This window comes from Triticum dicoccoides, chromosome 7B (assembly GCF_002162155.2).
Source record: "Triticum dicoccoides isolate Atlit2015 ecotype Zavitan chromosome 7B, WEW_v2.0, whole genome shotgun sequence".
Taxonomy (NCBI): domain Eukaryota; kingdom Viridiplantae; phylum Streptophyta; class Magnoliopsida; order Poales; family Poaceae; genus Triticum; species Triticum dicoccoides.
Window position 1 is genome coordinate 55,946,024 of NC_041393.1, and position 21,226 is coordinate 55,967,249.

General features: G+C 45.5%; 1 non-coding gene across 1 annotated transcript; it reads right to left on the reverse strand.

Annotated features, from left to right (window-relative positions):
* Positions 1–8,236: 8,236 nt before the first annotated feature.
* TRNAP-UGG lies at positions 8,237–8,311 on the reverse strand. Its single transcript has one exon. It is a non-coding gene; the product is annotated as a tRNA-Pro (tRNA).
* Between the last annotated feature and the right edge of the window lie 12,915 nt (positions 8,312–21,226).

Sequence of the window (21,226 nt, forward strand, 5' to 3'; positions counted from 1 at the left end):
TTTCCCACTCCTTAGCCATAAAGATATGTGGCCATGAAAAAGGGAGGGGATTCAGTGGAACAAGATTGGCCGGGCGGTAGAGTCGTGGAAACACTTGTTGATTCCTATTTTGGATCCTAGCTCCATGGAACAATATGCTGCTGCAGAAAAATGGAAGAATTACAATCTTAGATGAAAACACTATGTGTGGAAAGCTTGATAAGGGTCAGTTACTTGTACATTTGATTAGTATGAGCCACTCACATCGTTTTTTAAGGATAGGTGGGAGTAGGACCCTACAATAAAGAGCAGATAGCCCACATGAATCATGGGAATAACAATACGCGGCCTTTGACGAGTAAAGGAGAAATGCAAGATTTGGATCCACAATTTCAACAAGTAGTTCGTGCTTCGTCGGCAGGGGAGACTATAGGCCATGAAAACCCACCCCTGGTATCTCCACCTATGGATTGAGAGTCAAAAAGTGTGAATTTCGTATGTCCCGCTGGCACATGATTTCAATTACTTTTCTTGTTTCCCGTTTCGGAGATCCGATAATGGAATGCTAAATCGATATCTGGGGTCGAGCCAGGGTACTTATCCTCCCGTCTATAAATCAATGACCAATAAAATACCAAAGCAGTGATAAATCAAGGGGCGGACAGGAGCAGCATCGTAGCTAGGAACAGGTGCTGCACCATAGCTAGTAGGAAGAAGTACAGCATAGCTACATTTCCCATAGGGTTGGCACCCCTCTTCTCGAATACAAATTGAATCATAGAAAGGGCTAAGCTATCTTAAAACCTACTATCAATCTATTTATAGAACTTAATACTACTATCCATGAGATCATCATAACAAAAACTAGAATTGCCCAGCGAAATAGGAATAGAAAGAAATCCAGGGTAACTTGTATCATGAAATGGGTCCATTCCAATTGGAATTCCGTACGGCTACAACTCTTTTTAAACGAGTCGAAGTCCAGTCTTGTCACTTTCCCATCATCCCTTTCTGCATCGTCCTTCTCTATTAGGGGCTCCCAACACCTCAGCCAATTCTTGCAGCATCTTATTCAGGATCTCGGTGCTCCCAAAAGTTGTGAGCGACTCCAGGAACAAGACACTGCCACGTCTGTGCGTCACCGAATGAAGGAAGGAAAGAGCATGTCGTACATAAACCTGGATTTTTTCCATGTCATCCATATCTACGCACGGCACGATACATAAATCCTGCAACAGGAAGCACAATTTTGCTACTGGATCAACATCCACCGTCTTCTTCGGACTCAGACACAAGGACGAAACCGCCAAAAACATGAAATAGAACAAAGAGGAGTAGTACAGCAACTGAATCATAGTCTGACACCGTCGATGGTTGGCTGTCGTGAGGAGGGTGCATTGCAGCAGTTGCTGGTAGGATTTTGGTGTTGCTATGTTCTTGCCACAGATGATGATATATGTAGATGGGTGAGGTTTTGGACTCGAGATATTGCCGGGAGATCACATTTGCCGTCGCATTCCAAACAAGTCGTGAGCCGTTTAGCTGGTTTAGTGGACATTTGCCTTGTTGATCAACTGTTTGGTATACCCAGTTCTGTAGAATTGTTTTGTGCCTAGAACTCCGAACGACCCTTATATTGTTTTGCTTTCTGTTGCTTCTTGTTCTGCTTTGCCGAGAGAATTTCACCTCTGTGGAATGCCCTATAGCTACATTTAGCTATATTACTCCTCTAGCTATATTTAGCTAGTTCACCGCTGTATACGACCAAGGTTTACACCTGAGAGTCATAGTAAATCCTTGCATTCGTGAAACTGACCGATGAGAACGAAACTGGTGGGAACAATCAACTATACGGCAGCTGCGAAGTTCTAGTTGGCTTCTGAAAATCAGCTATGCTGAAATAGATTCTCTTTTGAGAGCCCTACATATACCGATCAAACATTCCATTTCAGACTTGTCTGCTTTACTATCTAATAAGTTTGATAGAAATCAAGGCGGGTATAGCTTCCTTTGATCCATACCGTAATATTCAAGCTGACTTTGTCAACTTATTCCCCTTTTTTCAGGTTGAATTGACAACGCTGTATTTTCTTCAACCATAGGAATCAGAATTTCATAGGTAGAGGGGGCCAAGGTGCCAGAAACATAGATTTCATGGAAACAAGGTAATTCGTAGTTGGTAGCAGATGTTCCGCGGGATCAGATATCCTCCGTCTTGTCTCTGCATTCGAGGAATGCTTGTAGCTGTTCTAGGCATGAGAAGAACTCTACAATACGATTTCTACGATTGGTACCAGATTGGAGTTCATTCTCGGAACTCTCCTCTAGAGAATGGCCTGGCTAAAGAGAGTGATAGATCCATCGTGTGGTGTGGAAACTAAAGCTAGGCGCCGCTATTCGTCCTCAGCTGTATTCTCATTCTGGGAAAAGGTATGGCTCGTTCTGGGAAACGATCAGTAGTAGTGGTGGATGGCAGGTATGGAAGGATCCCGGAAAGTTCCTATCTGAGATTACCACCGGCCCTGCCCTGAGCTGACTTCTTTGCTAGTAGTGAAGTGCGTTTTCACTTAGCTGGAAAAGTCCATAATCCGATTTGACCTCGGGAGCCTGTCCATGGATCTGATCAAAGTATGATTCCCTAGTGCCAAAAGTCCTAAAGCCTATGGCGCCAAGCATGGGGAGTCCGCGGAGAAGAAAAACTCTATTTTGCTATGGGCCAAAACTAGTGTTTTTTCGGATTTCTAGTCTAGTTTAAGTGCAGGGCTAGAGAGTTCTCTTCCAGTATTCTTAGCTGACTGTCCGCTTGCTTGACTCGAACAAATAGCTTTTGTTTCCACAAGGCAGATCCCATTCCTCAAATGCAAAGGACAAGAAAGACGGATTCTGGCTGGAAGGAAGGGTTCTCGTATTGGTTCTTCTGGTGCGCTACTTCCTTGTGCTGTGCCAGATTGGAAGAAGGAAGCTCGGGTATTGCTTATTGTTGAAAGCACTCGTTTGTTCTGGCTCGTGAGTTGAAAGCACTTGTTTGTTCCGGCTCGTGATGTGTCTGACGCATGCATAGAATCAAGATCTATTGAGACCAGGATGTTTGTTTCTTCCTCGAAACAAGAGATACGCTCTGGCTTATTTGCATTTGACCGGAGAACCTCACCTATCAACTGCCCTGGTTGGATCTACTTACGATTTGAGAAGCTGGCTCTAGAACCCCTATTTTTGATGCAGAATCGGTGGTTCCTTCTCTTTTTCGTGATTTCATCCATAAATCAATGGAAAGATCACTTTATTCAGTGAATTGACACGTTCCTGATGCTTTTACAGTAGCATCAGTCTCGGTAGCAGAAGTAGATCCGAGTGTAGTTACCGGGATCATATCACCACTATTGACTATTTCAATTCATTCGCATCTGCTCGTATCAATCAAAGTTTCCTATCAAGCAATCCCAGTAGCAATCAAGTTGGCACCCACTATATAAGATGCACTATTTCCTAATCTTGTCCCAAACCCAACTCGGCACTTTTAGACCTGGCCTGGATCCCTCCCTTGTCCGACAATATATGCAACCTTAAAGAAAAGAGACCACTCTCAGAACGACCCTTCGGAAAGCCCCACAACAAGCTATCCTAGAAGAAATTGTATAACTTGGCCAAAGTATTCACTTCCAGTTCCCTTTGCAATAAGATCACAGTAGATACTGTTTAGAAGGCTCACTCTCTCGTCTACAAAAAAGAGATGTGTGATTACTTCTTGGAGATTAACTCCTGCAAGTAAGTGCACACCCTCAGTAGTATCTCTATAGACTTTATAGAGTATTTCCAATTGATAAATGATTTGTTCTTTAAGAACATCTTTGGATATATCAGTTACTTGTGTTTCAACATTAATAGCATTTATGTGATGGATCATCCGGCCAGCCCTAACGGCGACAAGAATAGCTATCGACAATGACAAACCCAATGAGACAATATACTCAAATAGAATCGTTTCCATAAAAATCTGCCATCATTTTTTTAGTCATACTTGTCCCTTAGCGGACTCACTCTTGTCTTGCTTCATCTAAGGAGTGATAATTGCCAGGAGTCTGCCTCTAGCATCAATACATGTCCTAGTTACAAACAAAGAAGCGGTGCTATCTCCTTAGCGTTAGCGGCCTTATGCCTATTTCAGTATACGCCCATGTCAATATGTCTAGACTTACCTATACCCATGCTTCCTTCTTCTTTGACTAGCTTGCTTCCCCTATCAAATAGAATAGGAATGACTGCGTGCTTGGCCATCGTTAGTAAGCCCGCGTAGGGTAGGACCATCATCGAGCAAATGTTCCTTCAAAGGCGCGGAGCGTGCTATGGCAGATTTTCATCCCGCAAGAGGATGCGCCTAACTAAAACGCCAAAAGGCAGTGCAGCCCAATCCGTTGCTTTGCTTGTTGGGTCCACTTTTTGAAAGTTTCTTTGTTCGTAACATTAGTAGTTACTCACTGCATTAGTAGTTACTCACTGGGTGGGTGCACCAATGGCTTTCTAGGAATTTGAGTTGCTCAATACAGACGGAAAGATTCTTTCATGAGATAAAAGAACGGAGGTTGATGAGGGAAAGGAAACCAGATCTTTTTTCTATGGTATGGCCTGGGTGGCCTAAGCGAAATGCCGAGATATGAAGGAGCCAATCAATCTACCCGCCCGAGGTAAGCTTGCTCCTCACTTGAGTTGAAGCTGCCTCCGCTCCCTGCCGTCATACGTATTGATTTACCTTATCTTGACATACACTACACATATATTTGCTAGAGATATCATTCGAAATAGGAGCTTTCTAAAAATAGAGATCGATATATCTATGGTATTGAATGGACAAGAATTGAATGGGATTGTGGCACCCAGTGATACACTACGCCATGTTACGAACAAATAAATGATCAAGAATTTCATTATGGCATGGTGCTATAGGCCATCGATTCGGTTATAGGAGTAGACGCGGGCAATGGCAAAGAGGAACATTTGTATGGACGACCTCCAAGACACGAGTCACTACTTTAGAACTACGTTATTCCCTAGCGTCAGGTACACATCCGGGGTTGAAGAAGTGATGCATATCAAATAAATGCGATCTAGATCCCTTTAACAGATTAGCAGCATCTTCGCATTCCGAGCCGAGACTATTATGATTACCTACCGAATTGGAGGAATCAAAGATCCTTACTTGAGGAACTTAACTGGCACTCTACTGATTGGACTTTACCAACTTCAGAAACCAGACAAGATTCTATACCGAGCTGACCTATCAACCAGACGGACTTGAACAACTGACCTGTCTGCTATTGTTATTGATGGGCCTCCAGACCATACCAATTCACCGAGTTAGAAACCGGACCAGAGCTATTAACTGACTTGACGTGCTTTCCTGACTGACAGACCGAACAGACCAATCCAACGAACTGACTTTACTAGCTTATCGAGCCGAGGAGACAAGACGGATCAATATAAGGATACCAGCAACCCAAAGAGAAGAACCCCAGTTTATTAGAGAGATCCGTTCTATTTCACTAGTTGGGTTTCTGTCTCGGCCTGGCATCTTTGGACAAGAATAAGAAGTATAAGTAGCAGCTTCCTATTCCTTAGTACTTTCCTATAGTGTAGTTTCTCAAACCAGTGCTTTTCCTGGAATGGATAGAATTCCTCAACTCTAGGAAAACCTGGTATGACAAATTCCATATAATATGCAAAATTCTATTTCCGTATCAAATAAATAAGTAGACTAGCTCTGGACCGGAAATCGAAACCCTGGAAACAAAAGACAGGACAGGTATGAATCACTAAACCTGAGAGCTTCCTTCTCTTCTCCCAAAGCCAACTCTAGATTTTCCTCCTTCCAGCAAAGTCAGAGTGATGCTATCTCTCCTCTCCCCGGCCCTCCGGGATGAAGAATGTCCAACATCCTCTTCTTGGATACCAGATTCCATCCTTATCCACCTGGCTAGAAGCTGGCTAGAAGATCGAATTTCTTGGAATGAGTATCTTTGAGGTGTTTAGGTAACTCATCCAGTCCAGAAATAGCTTGACCTGTCCAATTTTGAACGAATCAAGATATCCTATCGTTCTGGTAGCTATAGTAGCTATCTGTTCTTCCACTGGGAGAAGGTTTGATGGGGATTGTTTAAGCAATTCCCGTCATAAAAACAATGGATTCTGGCTAGTTTTATCGAGAGCAGAGGCGAATAATAGGCTTGTCACTCTGCGAATTGAGCTAGTTCCAATTTGGATTTGCCAGCTACTTGTTTCATTGCGGCACATTTGAGCCGCTGATCCTACTATGGAAAGTGAAATACCCACATGAATAGCAGGTCGAATTCCGGCATGGAATAGATCCGCAAATAAGAAGATTTGTCCATCTTGGAGATTACATTAGTAGGAATATAGGCGGAAACCACTCCAGTTGGGCATACTCTCTTCGCCTAAAAGAGAATTGTATTGAGTGGCTCTTTCTAAAAGGCGTGAATGCCAATCAAATCAACCCTATCCTTATGGAGAATAGAGATCCACCCACCCACCTTCTATATTCTCCCATCCCCGAGGGAAGACCACGCACGGCCGAGAAAGAAGTGTCTCGTATTCAGCAGCTCACCTAAGTCCTAACGTTAGTGGAAAGAGTAAGATAAGAAAGCTTAAGCGTGGTAGCCCACAGACCAAATATGAGAAGTTATGTTTTGAAAGCTTCTTCTTGAGTCTAATACTATCGTTTTGAAATTCTTGGTCCTCAGATCTGATACCATAACCAGCATCTACATGCTCATGCTGCAAACTATCACATAGGTCCTATTTCAGGTTCATTTACTTTCTCAAATAAGTAACTTTGTCTAATGTTCCTCGAACGAGTAATTAAAACAACCACCCCCTGATCCAAAAGGAATGGGTGTTCCTGAGGCTTATTCAAAGGGCTTTCTAGTGAGTTAATGGGGAATGAGGGTATCACCCATAACCAGTTTGAAGATGCAAAAATTATGTTCTTGTCAAGGAGGGGGATTAGCTACACAACCAAGGAAGGCCTTTTTAGATTATTAATATTCTGACTGCTTTTCACTCTTTTCTAGATCTTGCTTTTGCTTAGAGGGCAGGCCGCAGGACAAAGCAAGAGCTTGAATGCGAGGGGCGCTGCGAATGTTTGCTTCGAAGGAGCCTGTGAGCCAGCGATAATTAGACCCGTTAGTTAGTAGGGACAACTTGAAGTAGGGACAACTTGAATACTCCACCTATGTCTAATCATCCACTCGACCAGCCAATGAAACGAATTGAGATGAAAGTAATTGAAAGTTATCTCCCGTAGAAGGAGCTATGTTTGCGAAGGAACGAACAGAGCGTTGAGGGCGCTAGCAACAGCGTGTTTGTTTCAACACAAGAAGTTCCAATACAAGCTTTAAGAACTCAATCGTCCGTCCGACCGAATCACTCGTTTATGGCTCTGATTCCAAGTCCGCGTTTAAAACAGCGGTGACCCAGCTAGTTGAAATTTTTTTACTTGGAACACCAGAAATGAGAGCCAGTTACAGAGACAGCTAATGATATCAAAGTTGACGAAACAAGAGACTTTCATTCAATTCTTTTCAGAGTGTACGCCTATGATCAATAGTTCCTTATGTAAAGGATCTTTCCCTTCTCATATTCTATTCGAGAGTTCTCAGTATTTAGCAAAGCTGTTCCTATCTAACGGAGGGCTATTGGATCAAATGAAAAAACATTGTTGAGAAATAGTAGCCACCCGAAGTAGAGGGAATCAAACCTTGCCCAGTCGACGCTCAAGTGGCCCAAAGAAGCAATTTGAAAAGGGAAGAGCTTGTTCTGAAGGAACCGCACTCAAAGGGAATGTTTACTTTATCAAATCATTCTTACTCCTTGGTTACCCCTATGAAACGAGCCTATTCATTTGACCAATCACTAGTTTGTAAACTGTGCCTACTTCATGCACAGAACTCCGCTCTACTCGAGGCTTGGCATGCTCGGAAAGAAAAAAAGCGGAGTCAATCTTTTCAAATTCCTTGCGAACAATACCGAAGACTTGCGGCGTGTAGTTGCTTGTGTGAGATTTCTCAAGATTGTAGAAAGGGGTTTTTAAAATAGGTTCCTTCCGTCTGAGAGGCTTTGCAATCCAACTCAGTCTCCTTTGTGTGCGCGCACACGCAAGCCAAGTTTCACTTTTAATGCCCCTGCCTTCCCGACCACGGATAGGCTGCGGGGCTTTGCACTTCGGCCCCATTGTGTGAATACCACATCAAGGTGACAGGATTCGAACCTATGGCCCTCTGTACCCAAAACAGATGCGCTGACCAGACTGCGCTACACCTCGTCCCCCCTCAGAACATATGGATCGACCCGATCGATAAAGAAAAGAACCGTAGCGCTGTCGCCCACCCCGCTTTGGGCATGAGGAGGCGAGAACCACCGCTTTTAGGAAAGAAGCCTTCAATTTGATTCTCGTCTCGTTTCACTTGCATTTTATTTCGTTCAGTCTCGTTCTGAGAGTGGAATCGAACCACTCACTCCGTTTGGATTTCGAGTCCAAAGGGCCCAGCCAGCGAAAGAGGATTTATAGTCCCACGCAGCCTGCCAGAACCTTTTTCCTGCTTGATTTTTATACGATTTTTTGAGCAACTAGCGCGAAAGCCATTGCGCGTTAGCACATCCATTTTCTTGCTTGATTTTTATACGGTTTTCTGAAGTGATCTGTCCAATGAAGTAGAAAAGGACACTAGAGTGTGGCTACACGTGGTAGAGGGCTGCTCGTCCCGCCTGGTGTTGAGAAATGACATCCAATCTTTCGGTACCTATCATATATTCTAGGTGGATAAACTTATTTTTGATCAGCATCAATGGGAGATCTGATGTTTTAGAATGACCTTCCCCCGATCAGAGAAGGGGCTTGGTCTGGAACAGATTGAGACGGAAAGTGGTAATCAATCGCCGCGTGGTGGAATGCTTGTTGGAGAAGGGTAAGCGCCTCCATGTCGTAGGGGTGGGTAGGCCAATAGAAGACTAGGGAACTTAGCCTAGCCACTCAGTTATGCCCCGAGCCAAGTCTATTTAGTGTCAGCGAACACATACCACTATCTATATATAGGTTTTTCTTTTTCGTAGAGGTTGTCGCTTAGGTCCTTGGACCCTTCCTTCATGAAGCTTGAGGAAGCACTCACTTTTCTATCCATGGCATTCTTGGTTCTGCACTTAGTCTTGAACCTGTGTTGGTTTGGGACGTCAATCTCATTCGTCAGTGGTGTGTGCCGCGTAGTATGATTGCTTTCTTCTTGCTGTCAAATCCCAGTCTATCTTTCACTGAGCTTCCTTCACATGGAATTCAAAGTCCAAAAAAAGAAAGAAAGCGTACTGTGAGGTATGAATGATCAAATGTCTACGGTTGTCATTGAATATCATGGGGTATGAACTTCTAAGGTCATGGCATAGGGTATTGGATAGGCTGGTCCGCTGGTCGAAGTCATTGCAGGGTGTGCTACGGACATCTATTGTTCCTGGGCATTTCCTTTCTCTCGTCATCACATCAACATACACAAGGCTTGCCTTCACATGGCCCCACCTTTACTTGCCATCATGGCTACACTCTTTTCATCAAAGAAACTCTTCTTAAGAAGACCCATTGGTCCCCACAACAAAGTTCCTCCATAGAGAACCCAACTACACAGCACCATCGCAAAGGTTTCTTCGTAACTCGATTAGTCTCACTCAAGAGAACTCATCTACACAGAAGGTCTTTTAAGTGCCAGTTGTACCCGCACAGAAGTTCTGTGCCCTCAACTACACCAGGATGCCCCCTGCAGTAGCACCACAACTTTTCTCACCATGGACATCTCGCCAGTCTTCTTGCATCAGCCACACCTAATTACAAATGACCTTGGCCTCTCCATGCTTGTCATTTACATTTAAACTGCACACCCCCTTGTTGAGGTCTTACTCCAAAGGTACGGCCTCTAGCACATGACCATTCCTCACTCAAGTCATTGACACCCTCATCGATGTACGTGTTGAAAGAAGAAATTCCACTATCTCTCAAAGGAAATGAGGTTTTTGAACTCCTATATAACAGAGTTTCATTGATGCCAAAGGGGGTTTTCCTCAAACGATTGGAACCATAATAAAATTAAAAAAAGAATGAAAGATTCAATCTATCTTAGTCAAGGCGCTTGCTCTGCCACAAAGGGAGGCACTGGCAAAATCTAAATAGAAAAGAGATGTTTCTAGTTAAACCATAGATGTCCACTTCATACTTACTATTCTATTTCGGCTTGCTTGGGTTCATTCAAGGCATCTTCATATCTATTAAAGAAATCAATTAGCTCCTAATTAGGTCCCCCAAGGCGAGCGAAGTGATGTTTTTATTTCAATTCCTCCGATCAAAAAAAAAGATTTCTAGGACCGGATGCATAACAAGAAAAGATAGAATAGTAGTGGTGCCTGCGCGCAAACAATCTTAGAACTGAGCTCTTGTAAAGGTGGGCGTTCCTACGCTCAAAGCCCATATCTCAGATGCACGCCCATTGGAATAGCCCATCACCAGGATGAAATTATCCATTTAGCACAGTTCCCCTTTCCTCTCTTCTTATATAAACTTCACATCCTAAACACCAAAAGGAAGGGAGAAGCAAACTCGACCTGGTGGTTTTTTATCATTTCATTGACCTTCGAACCGCTCTTGCCCTCCCCTTTCACTTTATTTCCTAAATGTGTGACTGATACCAATCCCTATGTTGTACACTCTTCCACTAACTAGAGAGAACCATGCCTGAAGTAGAAAGAACCAATTACAAGTATTCATAGTGGTCTAAGAAAATCAACCCTGACCGTGAAGGTTCCTAGTGTTGATACCAGTTGTTGGAGATAATGGAAGGAAGCAACAAAACAGAGAGAGGATCCAGTGTAATCTTCACTACATCTCAGCTCTTATACAAAAGCTTATGTTACAATACATGGTACCAGTCCAATTTATAGAAAATAGCAAACCGACACAAAGTCATTATCGACTCAAGTAACAACTATTTCTATTTTGTTCACAACTCATTCCTAGCTAAGACATAACGGCGGGTAGGCAAACAACTTGATTCAGGTCAATACAATACTCTTCTTCGAACTTGCAAGCTTGGGACACAAGCGTAAACTGAAAAAGAAGTAAGACCAGGTACACTGCTAAACATAAGTATAAAGAGGTGGAAGGCTGGCTGTGCTTGTGCTCACCTACAGGTCTATCCCAGCATACAGTATCGAAAAAGACTGTCTCTTATTTTTGATTTGTCTGAATCAGCGTATATTAACTAATACTACTTTATCCAGTCAATAATGAATTGAAAGGTCGTCTTTAATTCAAAAGTGCATAAGCAATCAAGGAACGGAAGGCATGCTAACTACACTACTAGAGTTAAGAAAAAAAACTACACTAGAAACCAAACTACTTGAGTAAGAATCAAAGCTTATTGAAGATGCTAGAAAATCTATGAACAAGTACCAGGTTAGTAATTCAATTTTGATATCTTCTGCAGCGTTTTCTCTCTGTTCTATTCTCAGCACTTTGGAAAGTATCTATGCAAAGGAATTAGTATTAAGAATAGCTTGGTTTGGTGCAAATGTAATATAAAAAAGGCATTCCCCTATATGTTGTTAGATGTACTGCAAAAAGGTCAAGTTAAAGAAATATTAAGAAAATTGTTTCGGCTGTCTGTGCTATCATTTTTCTGGAAGCTTTTAAGCCTGTTGTCCAGATGCTGCTGCCTAAAAGTAGTTCTTTTAAATTATTTTCTTGTGGTCTTGTTCTCTGTATTGTTTTTGGAAACAAAGTACTCTATATTGTTCATGTGCTGAACTTCATAGTTGGAGGTGGCACAGCAGCAGCAGCTACTCTCACCAGGTGCCTTTCGCCAAGGATACCGTCAACCGATTAAACCTTTGATAATGGTGGAATTGCGAAACCTTTGCCCATGCCGGAAAAGAAGCCAAGTCCGATTCAATAATTACCTTTCTTTTGTCTCTATCTTTGGACTGAATCAGAGTAAGAAGAAAAGCAAGGCTATCCTTTGTTGCACACCTAATGGAAAGCACTGGCTAGATTTCCGATGAAGGAAGCCGTCTACTAACCGGAATACTACAGCAGAGGACAAAACTAGGGACTTCGAAAACGAGGATAGTTTGCTAGGTAGGGATAGCGTTGTCCGAATTGAAAAAAGATACCTTTCCCCAGAGAGATAGGATTCGAAAACAAACCATTCATGAAACTCATGCAAGAGCATGCAGTGGTCACATTAATGGACATGTGCTAGCTAAGAGAACTTCTTAAGTTATGGTACTATTCTATTGGCTGGCTTACTATGGGGAAGGGGAGAAGGCAAGCCGCGTATGGATTGATCCCTAATTCAGTTCTTTTTTCGTGGTTTTCTTTCCATCTCACAACTTCCATTTCTTGAGACGACCTTGCCCGTTGGAGGTATGACTCTGATCTTTGAATCGAATTGGAGTTTGTGTCTTAAAGTGAGGGCGATGAGTGGGGAAGGAAGCTGACGATTTTATTAGTGTGTAAGGTGGCCCCGAGAGCTGAACCAAAGCCGGCCGTTTCGAGACCAGGGAGCTTTAACAGTTTCTATTTAAACTATGTGTTCAGCTATGTGTTCAGATTATGCTATTTTATTAGTAGCTTTCGGTCTCGATTCGCCCTTACCTTGGAGGGATCAACTACTTCGCTTAGGCAAAAGATTGAAAAAGTCTGTATCTGTCTACATGTGCCTCCATCTATGTTACCCCTTCCCCGGAAAGGAGATTATACGTTTAGTAAAAAACGAGAATAAAAAATCAAAAAGAAAGAAGAGAAAGAACTGGGAGTTGGCGCCTACATAACAGGTAGCTTGCTTACCAAGCCGTCCTGGCAAGCTCCTACAGTTCTCTTATTACTCTTGACTTGACTTATTAATAAGAAAACTACTCACTAACAAAATGAAAGACGATCTTGAATCTACCCAAGAAGATAGAGAGTCCCACATATGAGAAAAGGTCACAAATGGAGTTGAACCAAGTAACATTGCAAAGGCATAATGATAGTAGGGTCGGGATATCCCCGCCCTCCGAACCGGACGTGAGGGTCTCCCCTCATCCGGCTCTCCGCAGGGGAATCTCCACTCACTGCTTCCCCTAATATCCTCCCTTTACCACATCATGGGGGTTTACAGGAGATCCCAGAGACTCGCTCGGAAAGGCTGCTATACCAAACATTATTACTTAACTACAAAGAAAGAAGAGACTATAGTAGTCACTAGACTCACTATAGTAGTCCGTCCGGCTGCTCTTGCTTAAATCGTTACTCTTCATTCTCCCGTGCTCTAGCAATTGCGCTCCCTAGACCACTACCATTTAGTTAGGTAGGGAAAATCAATCCATAGTTACAGGAATAACGGAATGCATGGGTATAAAAAAATAGAAAAATGCAGATTTTCTATGAAACCCTTTCTTTCCATAGATGTATCTGGTCTGAGACGGTACAGTACTCTACGAGAGGAATGCAATGGGATGGATGGTAGAGGGTTGCCTGCGCCGAAAAGCGATGGTTCACTTGTCCCCTTGTCTATAGGGACATTGTGGCATACAACCGCCATGACTCCTGCGTTATAGCCGCCCTTTTCTCTGTTTCTTTTAACTGCCTCGTGGACGAACGAAAGAAGGGAAGTTACAGAAGGGGGCAGTGAAGGCTCGCCAAGTAGACAGCAAGCCCCCACCCCGTCAGTCCTGTGTTACCGTAGCGTGCCCTACTTCAATAAGGTATTACCTCGCCGATATTAAAGGGAATGGGATTGGATTCATTCACTTGCATTCCCGCTAGCACTACAAAAAGCTCCGGTCTTAATGCCCCTACGGAAGTTGTGCAGCCTTTCCTCGGGTTCGTAGAGTCGGGTTTCCCATTTACCCACAAAGGAGGAGTCGCCCCCACCAACCAAAGCAGGTAGGCGGCCACATTTCATAACGCACTCTTCGCACAACAGATCCACTTTGAAGTTGACTTATTTGCTCGGCCAATCATCGGAATGTGTACGAGATACCATAAGGGCCCAATATCTCAATAGCACCCTTGTCTAAAGCTTTGAATGAGACTGGATATCGAAGAACTAGCGTTTATTGAAGAAGCTATAGAGTCGATTACAAAAAGTACTAGTTTGAAAGGCTCGTTGGAATTGATCCGCTACGAGATTTACATTATACGCTAGAGAAGCACCTGAAGTACTAAACAGAATAGGTATTAGTTTTGTAATGGTTGGGGCAGCAAACTCGGATTCATCAAGAATCTCATTTTTTGGTAGTACGAACGGGGAATTGGCCCAAAAATTGGATAGGGGTAAAGACGCAGCCGGGTGTCGGGGGCTTATTCAAGTGCCCCCCGAACCGTGCGAAATGGTCGCCTATTACACGGCTCACAAACTCTGCCTGGGGTGGGGCTACCTATTGTTCGTAGGCGGTACGTATGGTGCATGCAGGGCCTCGGTTTGCTGCGTGGACTGTGTATGCATTTCCTACAGAGTGTAATGGAACCCAGCTCAGCTCCGCCGAGCCAAAAGAAAAGAACAGAACAGCCGAAGGCGAAGAGTAGAGTATAGCCAAGGGGCTTTCGTCGTCCGTAAAGGACCTAACGGAAGACCGTGCTCCGAAGTGTGCACTTCGAGTTTTGTTTTAAGAACACTTGGCCTTACCCCTTCAGTTTGAGCCATGTCTAGGTAGAATCGGCAAGATTGAACCGAGGCCCGCCCGGGCACCGCCGGGGGACAACCAGACCAACTAGTAGGCTTTCTTTCTGAAGTTTCCTCCCGGAGCCCTTAAATCATTGAATTCATAGGCATAGGGGCGTCTCAGGCAGTGGTTCATTCAATGAGAAAGAAAGACAGGAGGGCAGGATTCGTCGTGTCGGGCTAATTCATTCTGGGAAAAAAGGGGGAAGGGAGTCACCTGAGCTATGCGAAGGGAAGGAAGTCGTGGGCTGAGCCGGAGGTCACTTTTCCCGATCCATCCCGAAGGGTTTTTTCCCTCTCTCGCCCCATCATCGTACCCAGTCCTGCTATCGGCTCAGCCCTATCTATTCATCTCTTTTTTCACAGAGATTTTTTGGATCTCTCTTCATAGATCTTGAAAGCGGATCAATCGAAATTTCTCAAAGGATCTATCTATAGAACGATCTAGATCTCTATCATCATCTATCTCTATATCTAGATATGGAAGAACCCTTGAAGCCAGTTGAGGGAGTCCTGGACTAGGGGGTGTCCGGATAGCCGGACTATCATCATCGGCCGGACTCCAAGACTATGAAGATACAAGATTGAAGACTTCGTCCCGTGTCCGGATGGGACTTTCCTTGGCGTAGAAGGCAAGCTTGGCGATACGGATATGTAGATCTCCTACCATTGTAACCAACTCTGTATAACCCTAGCCCTCTCCGGTGTCTATATAAACCGGATGGCTTTAGTCCGTAGGACGAACAACAATCATACCATAGGCTAGCTTCTAGGGTTTAGCCTACTTGATCTCGTGGTAGATCTACTCTTGTAACACCCACATCATCAATATCAATCAAGAAGGACGTAGGGTTTTACCTCCATCAAGAGGGCCCGAACCTGGGTAAAACATCGTGTACCTTGTCTCCTGTTACCATCCGCCTAGACGCACAGTTCGGGACCCCCTACCCGAGATCCGCCGGTTTTGACACCGACATTGGTGCTTTCATTGAGAGTTCCTCTGTGCCATCACAATCAGGAGGGATGCCTTTTCCCATCGTTAAAGACGGCGCCGTCATCAAGGGAGCTTTGGCCCCCGGCCAAACTATCCGGCTAGGCGGTTTTCTTATGACCGCCTGTTCGGCCGCCGCTCCGACAATGACCTCTCGAGTCATCAAAAGCGATCTTCACGTCAACTCGGAATTCGCCGAGCACCTAGATCCAATGGATCTCTCCTCCGTAAATGAGCTCTTGGATCGCATCGCCGCCCTGGGAGTCTCCACAGACTACGATCAGATTGGGCTTAAAACCGATCTGAAAGAAATTAACTCTCCCCAGGCTACCCACCACGTTGTTGTGGTAGAGGAACAACGCGGCAACTCTTCCTCTATGTTAAAAACCAGTTATGTCCGGATTCCCGATCCCTTCATGCCGGATTCCCGCGGAAGGACGGATGTCAATCAAGTACTGAACTTAAAGTCAGGCATCAAACCAGATTTGTCGGATAACATCCAGCAATCCAAGCTTCCAAATCCGGAAACTTCTCGGCCTTTGAGCCTCAGACCGGGCGGGGTTCCGAATTTAATTCCGCCCGCCCACCCAAACATAAGCAATCTATCTCAAATACGACAAGACCCCGATGAAACAGTACATCACTACTGGGCCAGATTCCTCCTGGTCATGGACAGGATAAAAGACTGCCGTGAGGAAAGCGCAATCTCAAGTTTCTGCAACAATTGCACGGACAAGGGAATCATGAATGCCATAAGTCGTCGCGAAGTTACACGCTTCGCTGATCTGGCAACCATTGTACAAAAATATTGTGCGATGGAGAGTGCCTGGAAAACCGAAACCAGGTTTTGGGACAATCCGGCCCTGAATACAACCCTAGTTCGAAATAAAAGGGTGCGTCATACTCAAGCACCTGGGTTAAAAACCAAAAAGCAGAAACCCCCTACAGGGCACGGAACCGTACTGGAGGGATGGCTCAACGGACCCTGTAAAATCCACAGTATGGAGGGCGCCACTCCTACACATATCCTTGGAGCATGTTGGATATTACGGCAGGTTTCCAAAAGTGGCGAAAGCTTCCTAGCCCCGGGCAACCAGCCCAACAGTACCAGTACGGTATCAACAGTCTTCGAGACTTTTGCATCAAATAACATGCGGAAACGAACAATCCGCAGCCTCGCCAAAGTCTACCAAGTAGCAACAAAAAATCCATGGAGCGACACGGCTATCACCTTCAATGCCAGCGACGAACCTAAATTCCGAACAGCTCGAGCACCAGCCGCATTGGTCCCCAGTCCGATAGTGGATGGCTTTCGTCTTACCAAGGTACTCATGGATGGCGGCAGTGGATTAAACCTCATCTACGAGGAAACCCTCCAAAAAATGGAAATTGACTGGAGCCGCATTGAGCGAAGCAGCACAACCTTCAGAGGAAAATCCCTAGTCAAGAAGTACGCTGCGCAGGAAAAATCACACTAGACGTAGTGTTCGGCTCGCCGGACAATTACAGGTCCGAAGAGGTCACGTTCCAAGTGGCCCCATTCGGCAGCGGATATCACGCCTTGTTAGGGAGAGAGGCATTCACAATCTTCCAAGCTATACCCCATTACGGGTACATGAAGCTCAAAATGCCCGGGCCCAATGGAATAATCACTCTTGCCAGTGATCCAGATATAGCACTCTGCGCTGAAAATAAGACAGCCGCACTGGCCCTAGAGGCATTATCGGAAGCCCTAGCGGCAGAGGAACTCACTGCACTGCGCTCCATGGTGGATAGGGACGATGTGATACTCGATAAGAGGTCTAAATCCACCTCTTTTAAACCAGCAGATGAAATAGTCAAATTCCAGGTCCATCCAACGGACCCTACAAAGACGGCCTCCATTGGGGCACAATTAAATCCTGATGTAGAATCCGCACTATGATAATTCCTTCGGGAAAATTGGGACATTTTTGCCTGGCACCCTTCAGACATGCCAGGAATCCCACGCAGGCTGGCAGAACACAGCCTAAATATCCTAAAAGGATTCAAGCCAGTCAAACAGGCTCTTCGGCGATTTTCCGAACCCAAAAGACAGGCAATGGGAGAGGAGCTAGCCAAACTCTTAGAAGCCGGATTCATCAAAGATATAAAACATCCGGAATGGCTAGCCAACCTGGTAATGGTACCCAAAAAGGACAAATCCTGGCGCCTTTGTGTCGATTTCAAAGACCTTAACAAGGCCTGTCCAAAGGACCCTTTCCCTCTCCCCCGCATCGACCAAATCATCGACGCCACCGCAGGACACGATTCATTGTGCTTCCTCGACGCATACTCCGGATACCATCAAATTAAGATGGAGGAAAAAGACCAGACCACAACGGCATTCATTACTCCGTACGGACCATTCTGCTTCAACACAATGCCCTTCGGACTCAAAAACGCCGGCGCAACATATCAGCGCATGATTTAGACATGTCTGGCCACCCAGATAGGCAAAACAATGGAGGCGTACGTAGACGATGTGGTCGTTAAGACCAAACACGTCGAAACTCTAATAGACGATTTGAGCTTACATTCGCCAACCTCCAAGCATACGACATTAAGCTCAACCCGGAAAAATGTGTTTTCGGCGTACTACCCGGTAAGCTCTTGGGCTTCATTGTATCCGGTAGAGGAATTGAAGCAAACCCAGCAAAGATCCGGGCTCTGTCACAATTGGATATCCCAAAATACCTCAAACAGATACAAAAATTGACGGGATGCATGGCGGCTCTAAGCCGCTTCATCTCCCGTTTGGGAGAAAAGGCGCTGCCCCTCTATCGCCTCCTCCGGCGCACCGAACACTTTGAATGGATGGATGCTGCCACGGCCGGACTCGAAGAAATTAAGGCCATATTGGCAACAAATCCGGTCCTGGCCGCGCCCAACTTGGGCGAGCCCATGTTATTATATATCGCGGCAACACATCAAGTTGTCAGTGCCGTACTCGTCGTCGAACGAGAAACAGAAGGGCAAAAATTCCCTCTTCAAAAACCAGTGTACTACGTATCCACTGTCTTAACTCCATGCAAGTCCCGGTGCCCACATTATCAAAAGATAGCGTACGCGGTGTTCATGGCATCCCGGAAGCTGCGACACTACTTTCAAGAGTGTTCCATAATGGTGGCCTCTGAAGTACCTCTCAACGATATTATAAATAATCGCGACGCGACGGGCAGGATTGCAAAATGGGCCATTGAGCTCTTACCATTTGACATAACCTAGAAACCACGGCGAGCTATAAAGTCGCAAGTTTTGGCTGACTTCATCGCCGAATGGACCGAAGCCGAACTACCTAAAGAGTACGGTGCATACTCCAATTGGATCATGCATTTCGACGGCTCCAAAATGTTGGCTGGCTTGGGGGCTGGCGTCGTCTTGACGTCCCCAACTGGAGACACAGTCCAATACGTACTTCAAATAATGTACATGGACTCCAACAGCCGAATACGAGGCCCTTCTACATGGCCTCCGGATGGTAATCTCCATGGGTATTCAACGCCTAGAGGTGCGCAGGGATTCAAACCTCGCAATATCCCAAGTAAATGGAGACTTTGACGCCAAAGATCCAAAAATGGCAGCCTATCGTAACGCCGTCCTAAATATGTCAGCCCGGTTCAAAGGACTCGATTTCCACCATGTAGCCCGGGATAATAACTAGGCAGCAGACGTGTTGGCACGCATCGGCGCAAAACGCGACGCCGTCCCTCCAAACATCTTCCTGGAACGGCTCTTTAATCCATCCGTATTATGGGAAGAGGAGTCCGGAAATAACAACCCGGAACCAACTGCACCACCCAACACAGAACATTCTGACATAATTGGTGGCTCAGCCAATGAAATAACACCTTCAGCCCACGAAATAATGGCAGTAATTGCCCCATGGACAGAACCATTCCTAGCCTACTTAATCAGGCAGGAACTTCCCGAAGACCAAAATGAGGCCCGCTGCATAGTTCGGCGATCTAAAGCCTACAAGGTCCATGAGGGAGAACTTTATAAGAAAAGCACAACCGGAGTCCTTCAAAGGTGTATCTCCGAAGAGGAAGGGCGAAATCTCCTGGCTGAAATTCACGCCGGACTCGGCGGGCACCACGCTGCAGCCCGGGCCCTTGTAGGCAAGGCCTTCCATACAGGATTCTATTGGCCGACAGCCCGGGCAGATGCTGAGGACTTAGTCCAACGATGCGTTGGTTGTCAGCTCTTTGCTAATCAAAGCCACATGCCACCCACTGCCCTCAAAACTATACCCATCACTTGGCCGTTCGCGGTCTGGGGCTTGACATGGTTGGACCCCTTAAAGGGGGAACCCACAAGCACAAATATTTATTGGTCATGGTGGACAAATTCACCAAATGGATAGAGGCCAAGCCGGTTAAAACGGCAGAATCCGGACCTGTGATAGACTTCATATCCGGGGTAGTACACCGTTTTGGCGTCCCCCACAGCATCATCACTGATAACGGCACGAATTTCATGTCCGACGAGGTTAAACTCTGGTGCAAAAACATGGGCATCAAGCTCGACTACGCTTCAGTCTACCACCCTCAAACTAACGGTCAAGTGGAACGAGCAAATGGTCTAATCATGAGCGGCATTAAACCCAGATTAGTGCGGTCCCTCACAGAATCTAACACGCACTGGGTAGAGGAGCTCGACTCCGTACTCTGGGGCTGCGGACCACGCCAAACCGCACTACCGGATTCACACCATTTTTTATGGTATACGGCGCCGAGGCAGTTTTGCCCTGCGATATAGTTCATGACTCACCTCGCGTGCGCATGTACGAAGAAAGAGAAGCCGAGTTGGATCGGCAGGACAGTTTGGACGCCTTAGAGGAGGAGCGCGACGTGGCAAAATCCCGTTCCGCATTCTATCAGCAGCGGGCTCGAAGATATCAAAGCAGAGAAGTACGGGCCAAAACTTACAATGTTGGCGAGCTAGTTCTACGCCTGCCGGACAAGAAAAAGGACAAACTTAAGCCCAAGTGGAAAGGTCCCTTCATCATCAACCAAGTCCTTACCGGCGGTGCATACCGTCTACGTGACGTATCTAACAACCGACTCGAGCCAAACCCATGGAACGCAGCCCGTCTCCGAAGATTCTACGCCTAGCGCCGGACTCAGAGTTCGTCTCCTTCCTCCGTCCACCTTTCATATTTTTTTGTTGTCTTTGTTTTCCCTCCTTTTTCCTCCCTCTTTCAGTACAAGCCTCTTGAGGGCTGATCTGCACTTTGTTCGCACTCACTCGATGTGCTACTCGCACTCGTTATACCTGGGGGCTTCTTTAACAGAAGCTTATCTATATGGGCTTCATGCCCAACATATGTGTCATACTTCCGCATGTACCTTTTACTCACCATTATATGCATCGATATGACTTAAGTTTTGGCCAAGCCGGGTTGCCTGGCTCCTGTGCTTACCCCTACGTTCTCGTTTGTTCGGCTAGGCGGTAAAGGGAGCACCTCTGCGATTGTTACTGCCGGGTC